The following is a 6,976-nucleotide window of genomic DNA, read 5'->3' on the forward strand; positions in this document are numbered from 1 at the left end:
GTTGAAATAGCTCAGTTCTCTTAAGATGGTAAATGCGACACTTTAAGTTCAATGTACCTTTGGATGCGTAACGCTATACAGCGAAAGTGTTGCAGGGAAGAGGATGCGTCGGTTCCTTACACGCAAGAACGGTAATGTGTCAGGTCCCTACTGATGCGTAGGGGATGCGTCGGTTCTTCTCGGCGTGGGGAGGTGATGCATCAGTTTCTTACTGTGCTTCTGTGGCAGTGTGACCCGCAACGCCGTGATGCGATGAAGATCCGGTGCAATGAAACAAAAATGGCGTCTTCTTCTTGTTGCGACACGATGCGTGCACACCCGACGGCCATGCGGCAACTCAACAATTCTTCTGAGCCGCGACAGGCCCTGCAACACGCTTCTGCTGTGATGCGACGGCAACACTCTTCTCCGGTGATATGAGGCGCTTTGACGATGTGATGCGACAGCTGCAGCAGCGACACCCTTCTTCAGTGATGCGACGACAGTGGTTGCGGTGGCGACACGATTCTCCGATGATGCGGCGGTGTCTGATGCGACGACGGCACTCTTCTCCAGCGATGCGAGGCACTTCTGCGATGCGAAGCGACAGCTGCAGCGGCGACACCCTTCTCCAGTGATGTGACGACAGCGGCTGCAGCGGAGACACTCTTCTTCTTCGTGAGTTGCGCTTCCAGCTCCTTGCAACACGCAGTCCCTCAGAAGGCCCAGCACAACTGCAGGCACTTCAAAATAACTCTTGGGGAGCTGGTTGGTGAAGTCTGTTGTCCCTGAGACTTCAGCAGGAGGCAAGCTCTATCTCAAGCCCTTGGAGATCCTTCACAAGTTGATTTGAAAGTAGCACAAAGTCCTTTCTCCTTTCTTTGGCAGTCAGGCAACCACTGCAGGCCAATCCCCCAGACAGCACTCAGCTAGGGATAGTCTCTTCCTCAGTTTCTCGGGTTCCGCTCCTCAGCAAAGATTCTTCTTGTTTCCCAAAGTGATCTAAAGTTCTGGGGTCTGGGTCCCCCCTTTAATACTCATTTTCGTTTTGTTCTCTGAAAGCAGAGAGGCTTTGCATGGTGCTGTTTGCCCTGATTATCTAGTGCGGGACAAACACATGGTGTTAAAAATCAGTGCAAACTGCACAACCTAGCGCACTCCGCCACTTGTAGAACTCCGTGTAGTGTGGCGGAGCATTTTGGTCACTTCACGGAGTTCCCACTCTGCCCAGTCCTAATTATATCTAAATAGGGGGATTACCCTACTACGAGGGATGGCCCTAATCCCTCCTCCAACCTAGAATCTGAATGACGTGTCACTCGCACACTGCATGGATTATATTAATCAGAAACTGTCAGATGCCAGTAACCACAAGAACAGATTCTAACAGAACCCATACCACAGAACTTCATCAGGCTACATAATGGATGATCTGTGTACAAACAGAGTCTAGTGCACACGTCTTCATTGAATACTGTGAGCAATTACTTTTCTAAGGGACAACCTCAAGGAGCCGTGACAGTGAGAGTGAAAGCAATCAGTCTTCATCAACTGAAGCAATTGCCCCTAACTCTAGTCTCATCCTCGACACTCTAATGGCAGAACTATCCAATATTGGCACATACGGAGGGAAAATGGACACTAAACTTGCAGAAGTCTCAGAAGAGGTAAAATAAGTGTAGACACAGCTGACGTCCTTTCACCACGGTCTTAACACCACAGAAAATGGAATAACAGATGTGGAAACAACTGGCTGGTCTTCCTGAAAGGGGGCCAATAATATGGGCAATGAGAAGCAAGATTGCTGACCTGGAAGATAGGTCCTGCTGGTAAAGTGTCTGGTTGTAAGGTGTAGTGGAGAAGTCAGAGGGAGATGATCAAATTTACTCTGCAGAACATGATGCCCAAACTCCTGACAGCTGTTTTCAATGGGCTGCAGGAGTTCCGGAGAGCACACAGACTCCAGCAGCAAAATGCATCCACTGCAAACTCACCGACCAATAATTACCTGATTCGTGCAATACCAGCAAGCAAGAGCCATACAACAAGCAGCAAATAAAACCAAATGGGCCATTCATGCGCGACAATCTCCTGATTTATGTTTTAGCTGATTCTTTGTTTGAAACAAATGTCATTAGAAGGTGTTTTCTTTCTGATTACACATGTCTTAAGCAAGGGTACAATAAATATGGTCTCCTGGAGCCCCCAGCAATGGGGATGTCAAGAGACAGCAAGACATAAGGGTACGTGAATCAAGAAGACCTTGATAAATTCTTGGAGACTTTGGGCTGGACTCTCATAGGAACCCAACCATTCATTACACAACCAACCTCGAATATAGAACACAAGCAACCAAGAAGACTAACCCTGGGCAGTGCCACTATGCGGAGTTCCAAAAAATCAGTGGAACAGGAGCCCACGTCCTGCGGCCAGCCAAGGGTCTGTGTGCCTGTGACGGGGGTCCCTCATGCCTGGTCAGGCTCCCAGACCTCCCCGGCCTGGCTGGGTTGAGAAGCAGAGACCGGCCCCGGGGCCTGGGCTTCGGGCAGGGCCTGGGGTGTGGGAGCCCCCGTCCTGTGGCCTGCCAGGGGTCCATCTGCCCGGGACAGGGGTTCCTTCTACCCAGGGAGGCTCCCCCCTCCCTGGCCTGGCTGGGTTCACCAGAAGCGGGGACCAGTTCCAGGGCCTGGGCTCCAGTGGGCCCTGGGGTGCGGGAGCCCACGTCCTGTGGCCAGCCAAGGGTCCTGGTGCCCGTCACGGAAGTCCATTGGGCCAGGACAGGCCTCCCCCACTTCACCTGCATGTCAAGGTGCCTGCTGGCCCTGGATCAGAGTTTCGTCGGGGCCCCCTCTCACCCCCATGCCCGAGACCCAGCTAAGGGCTTTGATGAGCCCCCGGGAAGCAAAGCCCCCGAACCTTCCAAAAGGCAGGCAGGAGCCCTCCCTTGAAAGCTCGGGCAGGCAGATTGGCATTCTTCGGGCCTGGCCATCTAGTCACGCCTTTCCCCTCTGCCATCTGGTCACGCGCAATGCTTTCCAATGGGGCGACCAGATGGCTGGGCTGCCCTGGAAGTACCGATGAGGGCTTGGTTGCCTCCCCGATCCCTGCCAGGGCTCCAGGAGGTTGGGCGCATCTGAGCCTTGGGTCCCCTTAGTCTCGCAGTGCGCATGGGTTACCAGAAAAGGGGGTACTCTTCCTCTGTATTACTAGGGACAGGGTACACCGTAAACCCTCGCGGGTTGGGACCTCTCAGCCCGCAACCAGATGGGCTAGGGCTAGGCAAAAACCTCCCCTCCCTGTCCGGGCCTCTGTCCTCCGGCCGGCCACATGGCAAAGTGCCTGGGACAGGCTCCATCGGGCCTGGGAAGTCCACCCTTGGGCATCCGGGACCAAGAGATCTGGCCTGGCGCTCCCTACACTGGGCTCCATCATCCGCTCTGCCATGGGACCGGGGCCCGTCAGGTGTTCCCCAGCACAGATTGGGTTCAAGCGCTCTGGCAGGGGCCCTTCCTCAGGCCTCCACGAAGCTCCGTCCGGGCCCCGTCCTCCTGCTCCACCATGGTCCCAGTACGGGGGTCCGCTGGGCCTGGGTAGGCCTCCCTCCTGCTTCGCCCGCCTGTCAAGGTGCCTGGGGGACCCCGGGTCGGAGGTCCGTTGGGGAGCCCCGTCCTCAGCCCTGGGCCTGAGGCCGAGGCCGAGGTCTCAGAGCCCCCGAGCTCTCCAAAGGGCAGGCTAGAGCCCTCCCGCGAAGGCTCAAGAGGGCAGATTGGCATCCTTTGGGCATGGCCATCTGGCCATCTGGTCACGCCTTCCCCCTCAGCGATCTGGTTGCATGAAATGCTTTCCAATGGGGCAACCAGATGGCTGCGCTGCCCTGGAAGTCCGGATGAGGGCTTGTTTACCTCCCCGATCCCAGCCAGGGCTCCAGGAGGTCGGGGGTGCCTTGGGTCCCCTCAGTCTTGCGGTGCGCACAGGTTACCAGAAAGGGGGGTACCCTTCTTCCAGATTTCTAGGGACAGGGTACTCCAAAACCCATCTCAGCCTAGCGGTCCTCAGCCAGCAACCGGACGAGCCAGGACGACCCCCCCCAGCCTCTGTCCCCTGTCCCAAAGTGTGGTGTTATGCCCAGAATGGGGGCCTGTAGGCTCGGGGAGACCTCACCTCTGTTTGGGAGCCCCGATGGGATCCAGGGGTCCCAGGCTCAGTCTCCTGGCCTGCCGCTCTGTCAGGGGCCCGAGACGGGGTTCTGCCCGGCCCATGGAGCCTGCCCATGCATGGCTGGGTTCAAGGGCTCTGAAGGGCCCCCCTGAGGGACCTGCGGAGGGCGCCCTCCCCACCCTGGGCTCCATCCTCGGGCCTGCCGTGTGGCAGGGTACCTGGGATGGGGTCCCACTGGCCCAGGGAGGATTCCCCTGAGCCTCTGGGCCAGAGAGCCAAGATGGGGACCAGGGGTCCCGCCAGGCATTGGGCCGGGTGCTCCAGCCCTGGGCTCCGTACTCTAGCCTGCCTCTCTGCCAAGGGCCAAACACTGGGTTTGTCAGTCCGGTGCAGACCTCCCCCACTTCGCCTGCTTGTCAAGGTGTCCGTGGGCCCCGGGTCGGAGGGCCCGTCATCTCTCCGGCCCCCCATGCCTCGATGCCCGTTCGCCCTTTCATTAGGGCACAGAGCGACCAGATGGCGACACTTTGAGCCCGGTTCCCCTCGGCCATCTGGTCGCACCTATCCCCTCGGCCTTCTAGTCGCATGCCAGGCTTTCCAATGGGGCAACCAGATGGCCGGGCTTCCCTGGAACTACTGATAAGGTCTCATTTGACTCCCTGATCCCAGCGAGGGCTCCAGGAGGTTGGGCACATTTGCGCCTTGGGTCCCCTCTGTCACCCGGTGTGCACGGATTACAAGAAAGGGGGGTATTTTTCCTCCAGATTACTGGGGAGAGGGTCAGTCAGACCTCCGTGAGGTCCGGCCATTCCGAGGCAGGGGAAGGCAGGTCCCGGGCTCGCCCGCCGGGGCCCCCAAGGGCCCAGGTCCGCACCAACCTCCCAGCCCCTTCTCGATGAGCCTTTTCTCTGAGCCTGCTCGCCCTGGGAGCAGGCGGGGATGCATAGCCGGCATCCCTCGTGCAGGGCAGCCTGCCAAGGGAGGCCCCGGCCATACTCTGATCGATTGGCCACTCTAGGTCTGTTTAGGGATGGACTGCTTGGCCAGCCTTGGCTGTTGTTTCAAGCAAAGAGCTTCCACCCCACAGACACCGTCTGACTCCAGGGCTTACCGCCTGGCGGGAGGCCCTTCACCCTACTCAGCAGAGCGAAGGCCTAGCAGCCCCGGCAGCTTGTGTCCCCCAGTGGTCGGTCCCGAGCAGAAGAGGTCAGGTAGTGCCAGGCCCTTGGATGCTGCCACCCTGCAGGTCTCTTAGGCCAGCGTGCCACACTGTCACCCCTCTTCACCCAGCGCATTTCTGCAGAAACTCTGAACAACTGTTCCGAGGGGTCCTGCCAGGCTTCGGCACCCCTGTGTCTCGCTCAGGCTGCACCTCGGCCCACCTCTCCCTTCCGGGGGACACAGCTGAGCCTGCCAGTGCCAATGCGACCACACCTCTCCGCCCCTCCAGCGAGCCCTCCTGCCCAGGTGGGCAGGCTACTTCCCCTAGCAGGCTCTCGCTAGTCCTTGAAAATCCGATGGAGATGGTGTAAAGCTTGTGCTGGTCTGTACCCTTATATGCAGCAGGTCTCCAAGGTAAACAGCCTCTAGCATGTTGAAACAATGTAGGTAAGGGAAGTCAGCAAGTCAGATCCGTAACTTCGGGATAAGGATTGGCTCTAAGGGTGGGGTCGGTCGGGCTGCAGCACGAAGTGGGGCTGGGTGCTGTCGCGGCTGGATGAGGCACCACCCTCCGGGGCGGTGGTGACTCTGGACGTGAAACGGGCCCTTTCTGTGGATTGCCCCAGCTGTGGTGGTCGCCTCTCCCCGTGCCCCCTCCCCGGGGGCACGGGCCGGCGTTCTGCCTCAGCCAGCACCTAGCAGCTGACTTAGAACTGGTGCGAACCAGGAGAATCCAACTGTTCAATTAAAACAAAGCATAGCGAAGGCCCAAGGTGGGCGTTTGCGCGGTTTGATTTCTGCCCAGTGCTCTGAATGTCAAAGTGAAGAAATTCAATGACGCGCAGGTCAACGGTGGGAATAACTATGACTCTCTTAATGCTTTGTCATCTAATTAGTGATGCGCATGAATGGATTAACAAGATTCCCACTTTCTCTACCTACGATCTAGCGAAACCACAGCCAAGGAACGGGCTTGGCAGAATCAGCGGGGAAAGAAGTCCCTGTTGAGCTTGACTCTAGTCTGGCACTGTGAAGGGACATGAGAGGTGTAGGTTAAGTGGGAGGCCCTCGGGCCGCAGGTGAAATACCACTACTCTTATTGTTTTTTCACTTACCCGGTGAGGCTGGAGGGCGAGCCCCGTGGGGCTCTCGCTTCTGGATCCAAGCGCCTTCGATGTCGTCTCTTGGATTGTTCACCCACTAAAAGGGAATGTGAGCTGGATTTAGACCGTCGTGAGACAGGTTAGCTTTACCCTACTGATGATGTGTTGTTGCAATAGTAATCCTGCTCAGTACGAGAGGAACCGCTGGTTCAGACGTTTGGTGTCTGTGCTTGGCTGAGGAGCCAATGGGACGAAGCTACCATCTGTGGGATTAAGACTGAACGCCTCTAAGTCAAAATCCCCACTAAACCGTAACGATACCACGGTGCCGTGGAGCCTCGGTTGTCCTGGGATAGCTGGCCCCTTTTGGGGGGCCGGTGCGTAGACCCGCTCGCTTGGGGACCGGAACACTGATGTAAGGGGGCGCCTCCATCACCCTTAGTGCACCGCATGTTCGTGGGGCACCCCGTGCTAAATCATTCGTAGGTGACCTGATTCTGGGTCAGGGTTTTGTAAGTAGCAGAGCAGCTACCTTGCTGCAATCTATTGAAAGTCATCCTCTGAGTCAAGCTTTT

At 57.3% G+C, this 6,976-nt stretch overlaps 1 pseudogene; it reads left to right on the plus strand.

Annotated features, from left to right (window-relative positions):
• The first annotated feature begins 5,732 nt into the window (after nucleotides 1–5,732).
• On the plus strand, nucleotides 5,733–6,976 carry LOC146813578 (28S ribosomal RNA; annotated as a pseudogene).

This window comes from Triturus cristatus, chromosome 7 (assembly GCF_964204655.1).
Source record: "Triturus cristatus chromosome 7, aTriCri1.1, whole genome shotgun sequence".
Lineage (NCBI taxonomy): Eukaryota > Metazoa > Chordata > Amphibia > Caudata > Salamandridae > Triturus > Triturus cristatus.